This window comes from Dermacentor andersoni, chromosome 1, assembly GCF_023375885.2.
Source record: "Dermacentor andersoni chromosome 1, qqDerAnde1_hic_scaffold, whole genome shotgun sequence".
Taxonomy (NCBI): domain Eukaryota; kingdom Metazoa; phylum Arthropoda; class Arachnida; order Ixodida; family Ixodidae; genus Dermacentor; species Dermacentor andersoni.
Genome location: NC_092814.1, coordinates 122,913,466 through 122,934,285, shown reverse-complemented (window position 1 = coordinate 122,934,285; position 20,820 = coordinate 122,913,466). Strand labels below are relative to the sequence as shown.

General features: G+C 48.7%; 1 protein-coding gene across 2 annotated transcripts in view; it reads left to right on the top strand.

The window, feature by feature from the left end:
• tna (Zinc finger MIZ domain-containing protein tonalli) overlaps nt 1-20,820 on the top strand; it is a 310,995-nt gene that overhangs the window by 98,855 nt on the left and 191,320 nt on the right. For both annotated transcript variants that reach the window (XM_050193826.3, XM_055061980.2), the window contains exon 2: nt 415-484. The gene's annotated coding sequence lies outside the window, so the exon portion shown is untranslated. The remainder of the gene's footprint in view (nt 1-414; nt 485-20,820) is intronic.

The window sequence follows — 20,820 nt, the reverse complement described above, 5'->3', positions numbered from 1 at the left end:
TCCGTTCCCTGCGGAAGAACACTATGGAGACCTTCTAGCCTTTCACGTGCGCCGTCGGTATCCTTGATAGCGCGGTGACGGGGCGGACGGGCGCGAGCGCGCTTGATAAAAGCGTCCATGCAATTGCTAACACAATAAAATTCGTATACGTTCAGAGGTGGTGGGGCGACCGCCCCTCCACCCGCTTTCCCCCCTCCCCTTCTTCATGTTTGACCCTTTTGAGTCTGCTCGAGTAATGCCACTTACGCTAAAAGAACTCTCTGATAGGTTGCATGGTTCACGTGTAAGATGCAAGATGCTATAGTAAGCACTTAATGAACGTACTCGTTCTTGTGTGTTGTCTGTTCGTGTGAAGTATTGGTTGCGTTTCTGTGTTCTCCGTTATGCAAACGTGCATTTCCGTCCTTCCCGCAGAGGCTGAGATCACCGGCTCTACTGTGCGCCCAGTTGGCCAACTTCATTGGCAGGAGCAGAAAGGACGCAGGTGAGTGCACGGACTTCGTGTGCCGTGTCGCACACTTGGGGCTAATAGCTTACTGCATCATTTCTGGCGCGGACGTGCACGGCTTTTAATTCATACTTTCGCTTTATTTCTGCAAGTACTGACAGTAGGAGGCCACGCGCATTAGAAGCACTAGCGGCGGCTGCCTCATGCGTATTTTCTCACTTCAACATTGTTTTAAATTTCCGCTGTAAACATCATGCACATACACAATATATTTAAGTATACACACGGGGCAAAGTTTATTATATTTTTGAAACAGATGGAGGTAGCCAATGAGACATTATTTCTAAAGGTATGGATAGCCTATGCCTGGAGAATGAATATGTTGCTGTATGTTCACCACGATTCAAATTGGGTTTCGTGCTTTCTTTGACCATGAAAAAAACCTATAGACTTCAGTGACCCCTTCGGCAAAGTCTTTTACCAATGGCGTGTATTTCACACGCCATTGATAAAACACGCAACACTCACGTGCAGACACGCAACGTTCACGTGCATTTCGCACGTGAATGTTGCGTGTCTCAGTATTGCTTCTCTTTCCAGTAAGCAATGCTAACGACTCATGAAAAAACAAAAAAAAAACATTTCTTATAATTTACAACATTTACTAGGGATGGAAAGATCATCAGCTGCAGAAAAGGTCATAAATATATACAGGGCGTCCCAATTAACATTCATGCACCAAGATTTTTAAAAAAGAGCAATGCGTTACGGGAAGAAAACCTAGTGCATATTGTTTAGAGTACAGTGGAGTAGCTGCCAGTAACTTTTTCGTTACTGAGATTTAATTAGGTAAGTGTAATTAATTATCTAACTCGAGACGCACTATTTTAATTCTCGAAGTGTCAATGGGGCATTTGAAGGCACAGCCAAGGGACATCTAACTGTGGTATTTTCAGCGATGTACTTGTGTTTTTGTTAATTAGTTGAATATGTGTTGCTATTTCTCGTGCAAGTAATTTCCGCTGCTCTGAAAAATCCAGCTCAACGACTAACAATATGTTATCTGCAGCAGGCTATTTTTGAAAATTCCATAAAACTTAAAAATCATCACCCTGTATAGCAGCTTCCGCTTCGCTGCCGACAAATTGTAAAACAGCATAGCGTTTGTCGCGGGACTTGTCGTGATGGCGCTGTCTAGGGGCCAGGACACTGCCATTCGTACCCTGGTGGCTCGGTTTCGAATCTCCCAGTCACAGCTGCGTATACCGTGACTATCCGTTTGTTTTCTGTACTCTTAAAGTGAGTCACTCGATTGTGCTACGCCGAGCCAAAATCACATCTTGATACACCCCGCAGTGTCCCCCTTGCAGTTATCGCTGTACAAAAAGCACAAATCATCATCGATGTCAATCGCAGAGTTCAAATTTACTGTGTAGGGCTCGGCATCGAATAAAAGATGCGTTTTTAATTTTTAAAAAGCAATTTTAAAAACATGCCAAACAGCTGACATGCAATAACGTTTTCACTGTTGGTTGGGCCAGGAGGAATAAAATGACGCAGAAACCCTCCATTCGATTTGAAAGAAATTTTAAAATCGAATTCAGGGGTTCGGTGAAAGGACTTGCCAGATAAATGTGTCTACACTGTACGCGGAGTATAGCTTCTGTAGTACTCTCTGGGCGATGTGGTCTGAGCATTGTGGTCGCCTATGCATAGGCTTAGCAGTTCGTTCAAGGTGTATAAAGTGACGGCGACTCAGCGACCAATGACGACTCTCCGCCGATATAGAGCGGCAGACGCGCGCATAACGGTGCGCTCCTCCTCCTATGTTTCTGTGTCGACGTCGCTCCCTAGGAGGATGAGAGCCACAGGTCGGGAGTGGATGGCGCCATGGAAGCACCCACGCTTTCGCTGCGCGCCCACGTTCCGAATTCGGGAACAGAGGCCGGGCGGGGGCGAGACCGCTTTTCCCGGGAAGCCGAGCAGCGGCGAAGGACGCAGCCCGCCTTTTTCTTTTCTTTTTTTTTTTTTTTCGCCAGCCCCTGCCTTTCCTGCCTTACTGCTCGCTCTATCCGCCCCCTTGCTTCGCGCCCTTTCCGCGCAGAAAGTCACGATGATGACGCGCACTGGCAAATGCGCACCGTCACTCTGACGTCACGCAACTTGCTTTATTTACGCATTCATTGCGGCGCATTCAGCTACTGCGAAATTGAGTACCCGGCCCGTGCGAGGTAAAATGGGCTCTGGAGTCATGGTGGACGAACACAGCTTGTGTGGAGACTTAAACTTCGTCACGCTGCGTTTTGTATGATATTGTCTCATTTAGACGCGTAGACGAAGGCATTAGAAACTGCTCGCATATGTCAGATGGATTTATCGCGAACTGTCCTCCACTGCGTCTACCTTGTTTTGTAGCTTGTAAGTATATCCTTGTGCCTCCCCTATCCTCATGACGTTGAAACTTATAAATCGCTGGCTTCTGTGGAACACTTTACTGAGCACTAATAACGACTAAAAAGCGAATCATATATGAGCGAGGTGTATTGTGACTAAAGACAAAATGCGCCGTTTTCAGATCCACTGATCCCGTTAGCAGTCGTCAAGGTACGGGAGCTCCCACCGAATGAACTAGCGAACTAATTGGCTGAAAACTTGCCTATTGTGTTCAGCATATTGATTTTCAGGCTGTCGTGCGATATAACCTCTGCACGGAGTTGCTTCGTAAATGAAACTGACTGCTGTCTGTTCCTACGGAGTATACCAACCTTAAACGTGTAATACGTGTTCGTGTTTGCGTGCGGTGTTTCCGGCGGTTTGTCTTCCCTCGCCCATGTCGTTTCCTAGGTTTCTTTCTTCATTTTTATGTGTGAGTGTGTTATAATAGTAATCTTAGATTACATATTCTGACGATGTTATCCATGGGCACTTCTACACAAAGTCAGTCTTGGTATTTCTTTCCTGCAGCTCTGTTTAGCGCAATAGAGTGTTTTAGTTGAGCGTCTTTACGGTACGCTCCGCTCCGAGCTGCCCCGCTAAGCCACAGCGGAGCGGCGGGCCATTGTCACGTTTTAATTATACGTTTAGCGTAGCGGAGCGTACCTTTCGTAGTTGCAGCGGCCCCTGGCTAAATTCAGGGTAATGAAAGAAAATAAAAACACTTTATGATCACTCTTCTACAGTAAAACGTATATATGTATACAGATAACTTATTTCTCCATGAAGTATCTAGACGTGCATTTGTAATGCGTTACCGGTCCATTTTATCCAATCGAAAATAAAGCGCCGTCTTGGGGAACGCCACGTGTTAGCCAGTGCGCTTGCTTTCTGCATCCAATCCAATCCGTTCTGACGCCAACGCTAGTGAAAGTGCTGCGCGCACGCTCCGCTCAGGCAGCTTCTTAGCGGACCGTGTTCCTCGCTCCGCTAGCCCGCTTACGGCTAAGCGGACATTAAAATACTATAGCTAGCTATAGTTAGCGCGAGACGTGTTTGTCTCCACTTTACTCTTCTGACGCGAACATCGCTTTCACGTGAAAGGTTTCGGTAAGGCCCTCCCGAGGGCCTTACCGAATGTATATATATATATATATATATATATATATATATATATATATATGTGTGTGTGTGGAATGAAGAAAGGAAAAAAAGGAGAACAATTCATTCAGTTCTATTGCGCCAAATGTGACGCGCAAACACACGCGGTTTTTCGTCGAAACGCAGCTTCATGCGGGCGGCGCTGTTGTTTCCTCTATTCTTTTATTCCCTTTTCGCTCTGCCTTCAGTATAATATGTGCGAATCAGAAATCGCCGAAGTTCGCTCGCTCGCAGTCGTGCACAAATGAAGGCGCTCGAAATTTGCATGTCCGCGTGCCGAGGAGAGGAGAAGATGACGAGTGAACAGAACCAGCGTTGCTCCGCGAAGTGGCGTAAAAAGCGCTTACTGCGTGCCAATCGACGCCTTCGTTCCGTACATCCTCGCTTGCCCTCCTCCACTCGCATGCAATTCTGTCCCTGTTTCGTTCAATATATCTCACTCTCTGCGCAGATAGTATCTGCTTGTTATGACACGTTCTTCTAACTTTCGCCATCGTGTCGTGTAGAAGGGCACCATTTGTCCGCCGAACAAAAAAAAAATGAGATAGTAATAACAAATCTAGGTCGATATACGAACTCCGAAGAAATGAGCATGGGAAGAAAATCCACGAAGGCGGTAGAGAAGGGAGGAGGCGAGAAAGGGAACGAAATAAGAGAATCCGGCGTGTGTGTGTGGATCCCGGCACACACGTCGAGGGAAGGCGAAGCTTCCATCGAAGGCATGGCCGGGAGGGGGAAAAACACTGGCGCGCAGTAAATGGTGGAGAAGCTTATCGTTTTGAGTTCCGCTTCTTCCCTGCGTCTCCCCGATTTCACTTTCTTGAACGGTTTTCTGCTTGTGCGCTTTATTTGACGGAGCTCGCGCTGAGCTCGCCACTGAGGAATCTCCCCCCCCCCCTCCCACTACTCCCCCGCTCGTTTTATTCTCCTCCTTCTTCGTTATTTAGTTCCACCCTCCTTAACTTGCATTACACTTTCCCTCTTGTTCTTTTTCTGGTCCCAGAACTGCCCTTATGAATGCCTTGAGAGAGAGAGAGGATGCTTCCCCTTTGTTTTTTCTTCCTTATTTCGATTTCTCGTTGACTGTACTCTCCCTCCCACGTTCTCCCTATGCCTGGTCGCGCTCCTCCCAACTTCACCGTTGATGCGCCCCTTTGCGCTTCATGGCTCTCGTTTTAGCGTTACGTCTATGTGTCGGTTTCTTGTCCTCTTTTCCTCATTATTGGAGGCTGCCCCCCTCGCTCCTCCCCCCTACACCCTTATTTTTTTCCCTGTCTTACGCCCGGCAACTCCCGTTTCTGTCTCGCGCCTTGTTTTGTGCCTTTTTCTATTTCTCCCTCTTTCTATCCTTCCCTTCCCCACTTGTGTCTGCGCTCCGTTCCTCGGTCGGTCGTCTCTTTTATTTCATATCCATCTTTCTTTTTTTCTTTCTCCTTTATCGGCCATGGTTGTCTCGACCAGCGTCTGTATTTGCAAGCCGCACGCCTGATTTCATCATGCTACCTTTTCCTCGCCGTGGAAAACTTTTGTTCCTTTATTTCCTTCTCTGTCATGGCTCCCTATCCTTCTCGTGATGGTGTTGTTCCTTTTCGTTTTTGTTTCTTCCCTAGCTCTCTGAAGCGAGCACGATGGAAAGGGCAAGCGCAAGCCTTCTTTCTCGCTCGTGGATTTTTAATTTTTTTGTCGTTGTATCTCCTAGGCTTTATATCGTTACATTTCTCTCTCTCCCTCCTCCCTCTTCTCCTTTGGCTGCAACGCTTCTTTAAGCTCTTTCTGCACTTGTCTCCCCCCCAGCCCCCCCACCCCTCGCATAAACTTGATTTCTCTGCTCCCGATTTCCTTCGTCCTTTCTTGCTTTGACCTCTTTCTTTTGTTGCCTGCTACATTTGACGGGATTCTTATTTCTCTGGTCCGATCTTTCGCTCGTTCGTTTGTTGAGAGTTTCGCAAATCGCGCTGCCCGTTTCGCTTTCGGTTTATAAATCTACTGCTCCGTGCTCTCCTCCCCGTACACCCGCTCCATCCCAACAACGCGCTCCCGCATACGTCTCTCCTTCTCTCACTCTCTTTATGCTCCTTTATTCTTATTTCACAGAATATAATATACATGTGCGCGCGCCTGCGATCATCACTGTTTTCAGTTTCCTTTTTTTCCCTTTTGTAGTTTCCGAGGAGACTGGGAAAAATAAAGTTTTTGCGCTTTTTTTTTTCCCGCTTCTTATGCAGCGCCTTATGCTTAAGCGCTTCTATTTTCCTTCAAACCTTTCGTTCCTTCTTTCTTTCTTCATGCGCTCTTGCCGACTTTCTGTGGCGCCTCCCGCATTTTTCGGAACGTTGTTGCTTCCCCCCTGTCTATCTTTTCATTGATTCAGTGAGTGAGAGAGAAAGTTTGTATCTTTGCTCGATTCACCACCTTTTAGTCCTCGTTCACTCCTTGCGTGCTCGCGTGGGTCTCTCGTGATGGATGCGTTAATTATATTGGTGTTGAATTAAGTGTACAGCGCCCACTGTGTTCATCTGACGCTTTTCTGCATGCGCCGCGTCTTCATTTATCACCCATGTTACGTCGTGCTTAGAGACAAAGGTGGTGAAGAGCGACGGGTTTAACATTAATAGATCTTTTAGAATAGGGGAGGAGAAGAAGAAAGAACGTAGTCTTACAGCCGACATGAGGAGAGAAACGTCTTTCTCTGGAAAGTGTAGTATAGGGAAATGAAAGGGGGTGGATGTCAATGGAATCAGGGTTTTGAGCACAAGGAAGAGTCAGCGCAACGTGGAACTAGTGTTGTGGTGAAGGCGAACTCTCAGAACTGGAGAACGTGGGCCGGACGCTTGGAGTGATGCGTGAGGAAGACGGTGTTGCGCGGCGTTTGTCGGCATGCAGTATCAAACCATGTCCCCGCCATGCAATAAATATATATATATGGTGTCTCAGCTAACTTTAGGCAGGTTTTAAAAATATGCGAATGCCACGTAGCTGGACAGAACCAAGGTGATGTTTGCCGTCGCTTGGAGATGCTCAAATTATTTTTTTAAATTCCGCCAAATTAGATAATTGCAATATTATCGTGCGACTGGCCGCTCGAGGTACCTTGCATGTATTTGCGGGCTTCTTTCACGCTCGGAAAAACACTTCTATGTAGAACGTATCGAGCAACAGAAAGCTGTATGCGGAGTTTTTTTCTTACTCTACAATTTTGTAATTGACACTTTTCATTTGAGTATAATATTTGAGAAGTTGACTAATTAAGTCTTATTATCTAATTCGGCGGAATGAAAAAAAAATAATTTGAGTATCTCCAAGCGACGGCAGACATTACCTTGGTTCTGTGCAGCTTCGTGGCATTCGCACATTTTAAAACTCTGGCTAAAATTAGCTGGGACACCCTGTATGTATATGTGTGTGTGTGTGTGCGTGTGTGCGTGTGTGTGTGTGTGTGTGTGTGTGTGTGTGTGTGTGTGTGTGTGTGTGTGTGTGTGTGTGTGTGTGTGTGTGTGTGTGTGTGTGTGTGTGTTTGTCGCGCTTTCTGGGATGTTTCAGAGCACGGAAAGCGTGATGATAGCATTGCGTTCAGCAAGACTTGCAGTGCCTCGCGAATTATCAGGGAGGATAGTGCAGGCGCCCAGTGCTAAGGCAAGCTTACTGTACGTCTGTATGCATGTTCTTTAACTGTTGCTTAGTGTTTGCTTGTGTGCGTTTCCAGGTCGCTTTCCCCAAATGCTTAGCAATGAAGCATTTGGGGACTCTGGGAGTAGCGTGTTTGACAAGATGTGAAACATTGGCCATGTGGCGGCGGCTTCTTCCTTTTCTTTTTGAAATGTTTTAATTTCTCTTCTTTTTTTCTGTAGCTCTGTCAATTCTATTACACCGTGATTTGTATAATTCACGGCGGTACACAACGGTCGCCCTCGATCGCGCTGGTGCTTTCGCGTTGAAAAATTCCCTCTTTCGAGGTCGCAAGCGATCCGGGCCACGGTAGGAATTTGCGGCGCGAAAACGTCTGGCTGAACGCCCAACTGTTGTCGCTGAAAATAAATAATTCAATTAAATAAATTAAGAATACTCTGGGATACCTGGAGAGCAGCCGCACAAGACTGTTCGTTATACGGGATAGTAATTTTCAAAGACCATAAAATTTAAGAAAGAAAGAATCTCCTGTGGCAGATAGCGTAATTCTAATCCTTGAGATGGATTACTCGAAGCAGCGCACTTTACTCGCACGAGGAATCGAAATACATAATAGATTAAATAACAAAAACTCACTAATTTATTAGTTACATTAATTAGCTTACGGTACATATTGCAATTTACGAATTGTGGCCAGTGAGCTTGCAAAGCATATCCACTTGGATCGCGCGGGTTTCGAAATATGCGGCGTGAAACTTGAGGTAAAAATTCACTTTTGTTCCACTTATTTTTTGATCAAACCACCGTTTTATGCATTGTAGCACAAAAGTAACTGGAACGCTCATGTGTGTCGTCGCGCAGTTTGGAAATGAATGTCTTGAAACTGGTGTCGTCCTGGAAATTCGTTCCAAGTGAATGATACGCTTTTCAAACTCGCCGGCTACAGTTCTTAAATTGCAATATGTACGTTAAAGTAATTAATGAAAAACTTAAATGGTGACTTTTTTTTAGTTATTCGATTATGCAATTTAATTTCTCGTTCAAGTGATGTCCGCCTTAGTGGGTAACGCAGCTCGATCACTATAGAATTATGCTATCTGCCACAGGGATGTTAAAAAAATTTTTGTGGTCTAAACAAAAAAGAAAAATAAAGGCACTCGGTGTTCGGCGCACGCTTTAAGCGCAGCGCCTCTTTTGGCGATCCACTGCGCCAAAGCTTCATTCGATCGTTAGTTCCTAATTATTTATTTTCGCTGAACTCTTAAAAGAGCACCAGGCGCGCTCATGTTGCGTCTGTAGCCGTGGGCTGACTGGTCGGTTAGCTGTGAGACCAAGTTTAAGGGATCATATCTCAGGTCGTAATTACTCCTCGAGAGCACGCAGGTGAACTCACGCTGCGATTTTCCTGGAGCAAGCGTGTTTTCGTTCCATTGTGTGACACAGCGCGGCGAGGACGAAGGGTTGACAGACACAAGCGCCCGAAAAGCCTGCACGTGTGCTTTGATATCTTACTAGCACATATTAAGACGTCGTATTTACTCGAATGCTAGTCGGTCGTCATTTCTGAGCGGCTGAGGCCCAGTTTGAGCCTCCTGTGTGGCAAGGTGGGTCGTTGTTGCGACTTCAGGGTGCAGGACGACAGACGCGGACTCTTGGAGCAGACGAAGATGAAACGAAAACCTTTATACGATATGTACAGATATAGCAGAAGATAGCGTAAGAGTAGCGGCCACAGCGCACCAGACCGACGGGGCGGCTGGTGGTGGAGGGACTCTCTCTTAACGTGGGCCGGTTCTGCCTTAAATCTCTTTGGCGACCCATCGTTGGTTGGACTAAAGCCCCTCCATCCACGCGCAACCTGGTCGGCGGAAACGTGTATGGAGGGGCTTTAGGTTGGACGAAACGGGGCCGGTGCTAACGTCACCCGCGTCGCATTCCTCTTTCGTCGCGGTTAGAAGTGTTGGTGTGGCGCGCCATCGGACTCCTCAGTTCGACCCACGGAAAAAGGTCGGCAGTTTCGTGGAACTTTGAAGGCTGTCACTCACAAGGGCAACCACTTCAGAAGAACGAGGGAGGGAGGGGGCGGGAGGGGCGTCGCCTCGATGATAGGTACGCAGTGTGGCACAACAGTTATTCACCCGGTGTCCTTGTGGGCATTGCGGCGGCGCCCCCACATGCATGGATTTGACGTGAAATGGGAAAGCCTCTGAGGCGATATCTTCAAGTGAATGTCGGCGTATGTTGCAATAATTTCAGAGTGTATTTCTGTAAGGATTCTTTTTTTTATTTCATATTCATTTTGCCCTTCTTCATTGGCTTGGACGCAGCCTCGCCCACAGGTTGTGTCAAAGCACGGCTCCTGGATGGCTTCGGCGTTGCTGGAGCCGCAATCGTGTTGTGGCATCGCGGAAAGGTCGTGCATGCGCGTCTCATTATATCAAAGTGAGCTGACGGAGCGTGGGCGCGTATTTAATGTGGGCGCAATTGAATAACAGTTAGCTTCGGAAAATTCATCTTTGCTATTAGCACGACCTTACGAAAAATCTTTTCTTTCCTTTGGTAGCATTGTTGGTATCCGCATTTAGCCGCAGAATGATCGATAATCTACGTCTATTGTTGCAGAATATTCCTCGGATTTCTGAGGCAAAAACTGAAGGTAGAGAAAGAGAGAGATATTGGGAGTGCTGGAAAGAGATGCAGGCACGATTCTATGTAGTGATCGTTCGTGGGGTCCTCACTATTATCCACACTAGCCCAGTAAAGTCGACTGCCGGCCAAGTGGTTCTCCTAGAGATATTTACCTAAGCACTTGTTCTGTGTGAACAGAAGTGCCTCTAACCCGCGGATTTCCAAATCTCATCACTTGTAGTTGTCGCCGTGTTGTTCCTCTAATGAACCGCTGGTTACATGTTTTACGCATGACAAATATTCTCCAACTCCAATTCGTCTTCTTAATCTCCGTTCGAAGCGGAGAGTAACTGTTTTAAGGTACATTTATCTTTAAGCTAACGTTTTTTGCTGCTTTCCCTTTATATTGAATATCATTGATTGTGCCAAAGAGTGGACGGGGGGCTGAAGTGCCCTTGTGCTCATTTGTGCTGTTTTAGCAATACTTACAGGTTATTAATACAAGCTAAAGTCTTCTGTTACTTCTTCGTGCGCTAATGTGTAACTTCCAGCTTTCTGCCACGATGGCAAGTTTCTCTAAAAAAAACACATTTTTGCTTGAGATTCTACTCTAAGCCCTCCTGACCACTTCGCCACCCGCCACTTCGATGCGCGGTAAGGGGCCATGTTCTCTCTCGATCAATCACTGTTCGAGATACTTTCATTTTTCCGTGACGTAATCTCGGTCGTGACACATTATTTAAGCGACGGCTATCCTACAGCGTTTACATACCATGTGAAAGTAACGCTGACGGGAGCATGCCGTTCCTTTTGTCACACCCACTTCATCTGCCTTGGTCAATAACTCCCAGGCTGCACTTGGCCGCGATCCGACCGCAGCCGCTGGCAATTACAGAAGCCCTAGACGTGGCAACAGGTTGGAGAGCCGCTCTCCATAAAAAAAAAGATCCCATTTGTGAGGCCGGCCGCAAACCAATTCGCGCAATATTTGTTGAGTCTGTTCATGTACGCGCATTTTATTGTGTAGCTTTTCGGGAGTGGTTTACTGGAAGTCGTGATTGTCATTCTCCGTTTATCTCGCGCAATGATCGAGTCGGTTTCATGAAGTTACCGCCGTTGGTTCGGCGTGCGCGGTGGTCGGAGAGGACACGCCGCTGAGGCGGCGGCCAGCTCGCCGGGGCTTTGCAGCGGAAACAAGCGTGACGCTGTAGTGACGTCACCTCGCACTCCCGTCTGGTCGGGAGCCCGCTGCGAAAACCGTATTGAGTCATGCAGGCGGGCGTCCCCCTTCCGGGAAAACAAAGAGGTTAGGGAACGGGGTGATTCCGGGCTGCGAGGAGGAGCGGGCTGGCTTTTTAAGAGGGGCGTTGCGAGGCGAGGGCAGCCGCCGAGCGAGGGACAGATGGCGGCGGGAGCGCGGCTTTCCCCTCACCCTCTGACTTGCCGCTTTTATAGCATGCAGCGAGTGTCCTCCTATCATCCCCGGTTCGCTTCACTTTGAGATTAAGTTGCGCAGCCCTCGTTGAGCGACGCTCTCTTAAGTAAGCCCGGCGTAAATTGAGGCTCGTATGTCTAGCCCACTTGTGACCGAGTATTTAGGTGTGTGGCGCGGCGCTTTCCTGATCTTATCGAGCGCGGTGCTGACACGAGCGGCGAGCGTCTATCAGCGCGTCGCTTGAGGGTGGGGAGTTAAAGAACACGGCTCAGCGAAAACCGAGTGAATGGCCAAATGGGGTGATTATGGATTGTTGCGTGCCAAGTCCCGCGTGGCGTGGCTTTTTGAACGGATGCTATATTTGTAGACTGTATGGTACGATATCACTAAGCTCTGGCTTAATGCTCCGCAAGATTTGTTATTCTGTCCGCATCTTAAGAACATATGGCTGCACACGGTGGCAGTCCTGACATCGTATGATTCAGATGGCATATGCGGTTTAGCCATTCGGGATAAGTGATGTCAGTATACGTTATGGATGTTGTTTTAGATACGCGCATATATGTCGCTCGTGTGGGAACCACTACCACGTTGATCACGTACAGGTGGTTCACATGAAGCGAAATAAATCGAAGGCCACTGACGAAAGCGTAGGCGAGTGTGGCAACAGTCGCGACAGACGTATTTCAGTGACAAGTGCACGTGCAGACTTCTGTCTTGCTTTTCTTTTTTAATTCGGCTTGAGGATTTCTTTGTCCTGGATAGTTTACTATCAGCGCCCTTCCCGACGGTACAAAAAGATGTCCGGTCTTGTCGCTACGTATAACTGTATTTTGGCTTTATCTTGTGATCTATAACGGTGTTCCCAGGGTTAAAATAGTAAATTTGTATTTGTGCGTGAACTGCCACGCCCGAGTTGCGAGAAAAGCAAACATCTGTAAGAACAACGAAGCGGTAGCATACGACGCTGCTGGTTCGAATGACTACGTCCCGATCGCGAGGTGCGCCTTCGGGTGTTGCAGGTTCACTTTTACAGCGCGCTGTTTGGGCCGTTGCGTGTGCGCCCATTACTCGGGGGCACTCGGCCTAATCCACAGCGCAATGGTCGGCCGAGTGCGTGAACACCGGGACGCACACATACACACCACCTCTCCCCCTCCGCGAAGCCGCGACCGCAGTCGCGCGGCCTTCGTGGGGGTACATGGCACGGGCGGAGCCGCGGCGTGATCGGCCCGGGCACGTCAGATTTCATTGCAAACAGCAGCGGTAGCGCCGGGCTCCACTTTATCAGTGTCATCTCGAACGCGAACGGGGACGCTTTCGTCAACACTGGGCCAAGGAGCAGGGGACTCGCCGACCGGGAAAGGAAGACGCGAGGGGAGCGCGCGGGCGTGGCGGCGATTGGGCCGGAGGCAGCCCGGCTCCTTTATCACAGCGATGTTTGATTTGACACGTGGCTCCCGGCGCGAGTGGCGGGGAAAAGTGCGGGAAGTGCACTGGCTGCTCGCCCCGGCGCGATGACGAAGCGCACGCGCGGTCGGCTCCGGTGAGAGAGCTGCAGCCACGGGGCTTTCACCGCCGCCATGGGGACGCGCTTTGTCATTGTCTCGTTCCGGAATTGTGCCAGCGAGGAGAGAAATAAAGGAACACGAAAGGGAGAGGAGATGGAGGCGCGAGCGTAGCGTGGAGGAAGGCATCGCATCTGCCGGTTTGTTGACTCTGCTCTCGGGTGTGTGCGAGGCGACCGTTATGTCGACATTGAGTGCCTTGTTCTCAAGGCGAGAAGGCTTAGGAGACAGAATACTCCCTCTTCAGTCGCCTATTAAGGTGTATAAGGTTGCGCTGTGAAGCCAAAGGGACGAGAGCGCGGGCGTAGCAGCCCTGCCCTGCGCGTGTACACTTGTCCGGCGTAAATTTGAAGGCTGAAACCGCTCTTGGTTACCGCAGCACGACGCATGTGGTGGGAGGCGCGGTATATGAGTAGGAAGGAAAGCTCGGCTTCTGAGGCTGCCAGGACTTTAAGAAAAACGCTGCATTGCAGCTCCGTGCCTAGCCTACACTCCCCTACAGCACGTCTCCATAGCCCACTGGGCCGCTTCGCGACGTTAAACCACACAATTTATTTTGACTATGCGCATCGACATCTTCAGCGCTGGTTTCCATATACATGCTGCCAACATTTTTGTGCATTAGGAGTGTTGTTACCAAATGATGGCAACTCGCATTCCGTGCACGTCTTGAACAAGTGGTTCCTCTCCTCAATATCTGTGCAATGCTCACCACTTAGCCCCGTGTAAGGGAGAATATTTAATTTGATTGATTTCTTTTAATATACAGATTGAAAGAAAACCACGCGGGGCCGATGTGCTTTTTATCTAATATATGTCTTAACGCTGTCTTAACGGTTGTCATGGCGCGTTCACACTGAGACATTCGGCGTCTGGAGCGGCGCCCAGTTCGGCGGAACCAAGTTCGGCGGCGGCGAGATCCGCCGGAATAGCCCCTTCCGCGCCGATCGCTCCCGGACCGATTTTCGCGGCAGCTGCCGCCGGATTCCCTCGCCGCGGTCCAATCGGAGCGCGTCTCAGCAATTCGAAAGATGGCGGCCAAGCTCGACGCGCTCGTCATATCGCAGTCCCATCAAGTGCTCATCAAATGCTCATCGAATTGGTGCGTAACCGCCCCGTCCTTTTCGACAAAAATACCGTGCGAAGCACAAGGTCTAAGCGACCTGACAAGGTGGCCTGACCAAGTTACGCGCGCTCTTGCAAAGCAGGACGAACCCACCAACGCCGGTGGCATCGTCTCGTCGGCGAATGCTTCTGCGCGTCACGCTCCGCCAGAAAGGTGCTCGCCAAACAGGGCTAGCAGTACTGCCTCTTCTTGCTCAGGGTTCATCATTGCCTTTCCAAGCAATGGGGGAGACGCGCAAAATGAACACACGAACTGGACGTGGGCGGAGACAACTGCGCAATTTCGAGCGGCGCGAACATCCGGGATATCCCGCGCTTGCTTCTAGGTTAACATATTATGGGGCAGATGGCGCTGTATGTGGTTCCGGCGGCGCGGTGCGCAAGCGGTGTGAACGACGCGATTTTCGGCGGCAGGAGAATTCCATTCGCTGTAGACGCCGGATTCCTCAGTGTGAACGTGCCATCAGTTGAAGTCGCATCGCATACTTTCTGATGCTGTATCTGGGCGAATAGAAAACAGTTGACACAGACAGTCATGCACTCCGCACTGCGCCTTCTACATTTCGTAGCTTCATTGGAATCGAGATTTTAAAGGCGTACTCTTGCTAACCGCGCTCTCGACGGCGCTATACGCTATTCATCAATGCATATACGTATATATAATATATTGATCAGCGGATGGGCGCAGTCGATACCTTGAAACCATATTGTAAGTCCACATATCTCAAGTACGAACCAAATCGTGTAGGAATCTAATAGTGACAGAAGCGAATCGAATGGAATACGAATATTTTTCGAATAGTTTGGGAATAATGTACAGCCTTCTCACGGTAAATATCGAACACTTTCCACGTGCTGGTATTCACAACATTATTAGAAAACTTCTGTGATTAAACTGGATATACAGTTAGCATGCTTTACTGAAAGCACAAATGGAGCATTAGGAACAACTGTACAGTTTTTTTAGCACTCAGGGTCCATCGGTGCATACGGGGTCATGCATTTGATGAGGCAATTAACATATGTATGTACTTCCGCGACCAAACCAGAAGTGCGTGTCATGTGCGGCAATGGCACAGCAAAAAAAAAAAAAAAAGAAGGAAGAAGAAACAGCAATTTTACTTCAATTCGAATGGTCGCTGCAGATGCTGTGATTATTGTGTCAAGTATATTGCAATAAAACGCTTTCAGATCGATGAGCTAGAGGACACAGGAATACGTTGTGCCAAAGAGTATCCACTGCCGAATGACATGTCTAAAAAAAAATTCACCGACGATTACGATACTCCCTAATGCGAAATTTGAGGGCAGCTGTATAGGCGTTTTAATTTCGCGATATATTGGCTGGCGCGGACAATCTGTCTCGTGTGGCACATTGCAAACGGAGCGTAGTGTGGCTCGACTGGCTCGCTAATTTGGAGATCGCGAGAGCCAGCGCGTGGGTAACGCGTAGGCGCGATTTTCAGCAGCCGCCGCTGATGGACCTCCCAGACGACGCGCGCTAGTCTGGCACCATCTCGTAGCCATCGTCGCCGCACTACGCTTTTCTTCTCGCGCTTTCGCCATACCCTCCTCCGCTTTCTTCCTCGCGTCTTTAACCCCTCCCCCCACACTGCGCTCCGCGTTCGCTTTCATCTTTCGCTGTGCTCGTTCGCTCGGTTACGCCGCCGACGCTCGCCGCAGGAACGGGTGCCTAAGAGCTGCGCTCTAAAAAGAAATTATTACGATTAATCGTGGTTTTGCTGGAAAAGTCTGGCTACAGCTGAGCGACGCAGTGTGCTCTAAGTACGTTATGTGCACTGTGGATGAGATTAAATTTATCGCATACCTGCTTCAATTTCCTCTTTGATCGGGCATAGTCAACGGCGTGAAGTATTCGAGAACTATCAAAAAATATTTCATTTTGTAATAGTGATTATTCCATTCGTTATTAAAGGGAAAAGTAGACATCCACCCAATCGTAGCAATTGCTACAAAGGAAACCCATACGGGTTCCTCGAAAGAAAAGCTTCGCAGCTGAAGAAAAATTCGTCCTTTTCTTCAACTGCGAAGCTTTTCTTTCTGAGGAACTGGTATGGGTTTCCTTTGTAGCAATTGCTACGATTGGGTGGATGTCTACATTTCCGTTTATTAATTACTTCCCTCCACCTTGCGGGTTGCCGCAGAACTATTAAGCATTCCATTCGTTATTCGAAAGCTTCGAATATTCGCACACTTTTACAGATTACACAATATTCGAACACTCGAAATTTCTCCCTCTCGGAGATCTGCTAGGCACCACAATACGCTGAAAGATGAAATGTTGAGGGGTTGTGGCATTATTTCTCGAAAATCGCCCTAAATCTGCTCGCGTCAGGTTCAGGTGTCCCTTTGTCTTCCTTATCGATCAAATCGCCGCCGTTCACAGCCGATTGGTGTGTTAGCGCTTTCGATGCCACAGATGTGGCAGGAGAAAATGAGCAAATGAACGATCGATGCGCGCGTTCGCACGCCTAATCAATATTACGCGGCCTGCTAGCCTCCGGTTCTCTCTCGTTTATCCTTCTCTATATTCTTTTTCGCTCACCGGGGCCGTAATCCGGTCCGTGGCCGTGTATACACCGCAGCCCCGCACCGCCCCGCGTACCCTCTTCCCCTCGGTTCACCAGCGATGGCGCGCTCTTCCCTGTCTGTTCCCTGTCTCCTCATAGCGGTTCTGGACCGGACCTCCGCAGCCGGCAACAGCCACTTTCTAAAAGCTCGAGTCATCGCAGCGACAAAAGATAAAAGAAGAGCCGGGCAACCAGTGCCGTCAGGGCGTCGTCGCATTCAGCTGCCGGCCGATCATCGACTGGTGGTGCGCGTCGAACCGCACGCGCGTCTGCCTCCCTCGTCCAAACCCCGTGTGGGAAGCCGCTCTGCCGTTGCACGAAGCGGCCCGCACTCAGAAAGGGGGGCTTGTGGAGGTGACGAACAAAACAAGCCGCTCTGCCGACTTGCATGCATATATATAAAGACGAATTGGAAAGTGTGCGTCAGCGTCCCAGCGCATGCACGCACGTATATATACTCTTTTTGCTGTATACCATGTATTTCTCAAGTCGGCGAATTCTGGTGTGGGAATCCGACGTGCGAATCCGTCCGGAGACCCATATGAAGTGCGTAAAGCCAACACTCTTTTGTTCTATATACTTATACACACTCTGCGCACCCAATGGCATATGCGGTGTTAGGAATGGCCTGCCGAGGTCGCAGCGTGCAAGTTATTTCAGCCCGCTGCACGTGTTTCGATCCACCCGCGGTGGGGGCGCCCTTCAGAGAACCAGCGAGGACTGCGCTAACCAACCGTGAACTTCCTTTGGAGAACTTGACTACAGTGGCGTTAATCCACCATGCGCCTCGTTCGGAGAACAGGAGAAAGGCAGCTCGCTACGGGGACGCAGGGCAATGGACACCACGACGACTGCGCTGCAAAGGTCATCTGCCCTCGGAGGGGGCACTGAAACCTGTGTGTGAGTGTGTGTAAACCGTCCCGCAGAGAGGCGGCTTGTTTACGATGTCGTCGAACGTTTTGCCTCACCTAGGGATCTAGGGAACACGAAGCGTTTCAAAACGGCTGTTGGTCGGCTGCTGGGGTGTGCTCGTCGTAGTGCTCTGTGCTCGTGAGCTGTGTGCTCGTTTGTTGTATGCTTCGTCTTGCGGGCTCCATTTGGGAGTCATTCTAGACTGTGTAAATGTATCTCTTGTTTAAAATGTAAATACTACAAATAAATCCTGCTCGCCTAAGTCCCGACGAAGAGTCAAGGTCCTTCCTACAGCTACGACCGTCAAATCCTTAAGGCCGCCCCACATTCAGCGTTTCTACCGGCGTTTTTTGGCGTTGCGTCTCCCGGCGTGGTCGCATGAACGGCGCCAGAGAGGGCGTCCAGCCACACGAGCGGCGCGCGGACCAGCGCCAGCGCAGCGTCACACAATGTGACCAGATTTATTTTACCAGAAACCTCCTAAACGATTCTTGTGTTTGGTTTGCCACAATATCGGCCTTGCTTCTACAATGGCTATAAGAAGCTCGTTATCGATGTTCGCCGGTAGCATGATTGAAGCAACCAAACAAACATCAATGGCGGCGCGAACTGCGAATCTGCGGAAGTCTCTTGCAAGAGTTGCCAGCAGCGCGCGGCCACGCCCTGCCGCGCGCTGATTGGTCGGCGCTGTCGAGCCGCTTCCGACGGCGGCGGCGAGATCTGGTGTCCCTTGAGCACGACGTTTTGGCTTGGCGCCAGCCTCAGCGTCGACGCCGAGCGACGCCGGGTGACAAAACGCCAGAAAACGCCGGGAAAACGCTGAATGTGGGGCGGCCTTTACAGCGGCAGTTTCATTTTCGACAGTTGTCCTCGGCGGACGTGATGTCGTGGACGTTTGCTCCTCTGGGCAAGTCTCCACGTACTCTCAAGAGTGTCAGATCACTCGATGAAGCTCTAAAGGTCAGAATTACGCCTACGGCATTGCGTCCTAAATGAGCGAGTCACGTATATACTGCCTGTGGACCATGGGTAAGGGTGACCAGGTATATTCTCGTTCGCTAACCTTACATCAGCTCGTATATGCATTATAACTATTATTTTCGAAGTGTGATTTATTTATTTATTTATTATTTTTATTTATTTATGGAAGCAAAAGCGCCTAAGCTAAAGCTCAGCCAAAAGTGAAAACCAGTACTACGCGCTCTACCTTCTGGTTCATGTCGCGCTTATACTCTTACACAAAACCTCAATCAAATGGAAGACACTGCATTTGTGTCTTGCGTTTGATTGGGGTATTTGTAAAGATGTGTTCGCATTCGGAAACAGACGTCCGTCAGGTTAAAACGCAGACTCGAATGAGTCTGGCGTTCTGTGGGCTGTCAAGGCTCTTTTTTCCTTTACCAAGTTGCGGCTGGTCTTCGCTATAGTTTTCTTTTTATTTCGTTTCCGATTATTTGTGTAAGAAGCGATGCATCACTCCGAACTTCTATGAGCGCTTTTGACCTCCCATATCTCTATTTTCTCACTTTATATCTTTCCGCTCGGGAACTCCTCGGAAAAATCCCATGCAAAAGTCACGTTTTCATCCAGGCTTTGTGGCCCAGATTCGTTTCGCAATTTAATTCTGTACAGTTTATCCGACGCCCCCCCCCCCTTCCCCTTTCTTTCTTAAAATTTTTAGCGATCCGTGTACTACACAATACAATGAAAAAATGCAAGTTAATGCCGCTATTGTGACCCGTATCTCCTGGGATCGCATCATCCCCGCCGTGAACTTTTTTCAGCGCTCTTGTGATGCAAATGGGTGGTTAATCCTTCTCTTGTGGGCTGTTTCCGCAGGCTTATTTTATAACTTTCCATTTTGCTTTCGGAGCGTCCTTCAAGTCGGTATCATGCTGTCGCATGCGACGAGAGGCCGCCTTTGGCTCAGAGAAAGCAGGCTAGTTAGTATTTGTTTTGCCTAAAAAGAATAAGCGAGTGTATAGCGAAGCTGAGGGCCGGAGAGGGACCTCACACACAATAATAGCAATATCTTGCTAGGTTTTCAGCGCATTGCGTTGCCTTTGGTGATGATGTGTTTTTAAGAATTGGAGGGACGCTTAAGCTTCGCCTTTAAGGGTGTAACGCGATAGCATTCAAAGATCCCTGACTGCTTCTCACGCTTCCCGGTAACTACATCTTATGTAACCGTAACGTTTACTGGGAAACGCTGTCGGCAAACGCTATGCACGAAGACGAGCTTTCTGGTGGAAACACAGTCTCTTGCGTGGGCCGATCACTGAGGTAGTAAAACGCCCCGCCAAAAATTACATAATTTTCAAATTTCTGTTATTGTTTCGCACTTTGAATATTTAGGTTTGAGAAGGTTTAACATAAAAGGCATGTGCGGTTTTTGTTTCATGACATTTGTTTGTGGGCTGTCATTCTCAAAATTCAGAGGAATAACTTTGTCAAGAATGTAAGGCAAGGTATGACAAGGTAAGACAGGCAACCTTAGTGATAAAATGGTGTGGAAATATAAACCGCATATTCCGCATATCATATAGCGAAGCGTGGCATATACACATAGCTAAATATATAGAGTAATTTTCGCTCACAGACAATTCCGCCGGCGCCGACACCGGATTTTCTGCGACACAGGACCCTTAACGCTGTCGCGTTAATAAATTGTGCGTGATAATTATAGCTGCCGAGACGTTGCTGGCGCTTTAGCTTTGTGTGGCTGCCGCATGGCGCGTCCCTTTATAAATTTCGTAAGATTCAGGATTAATAATCTCGTATGTCGAAAACATGTTTCAATCTCTGGAATCTAATTCGACGTTTACATACCTTGCTTCGTTCACCCTTCCCGATTACTGGGGTTTGTTTCGTTTGCTATTACAAACTTATCAA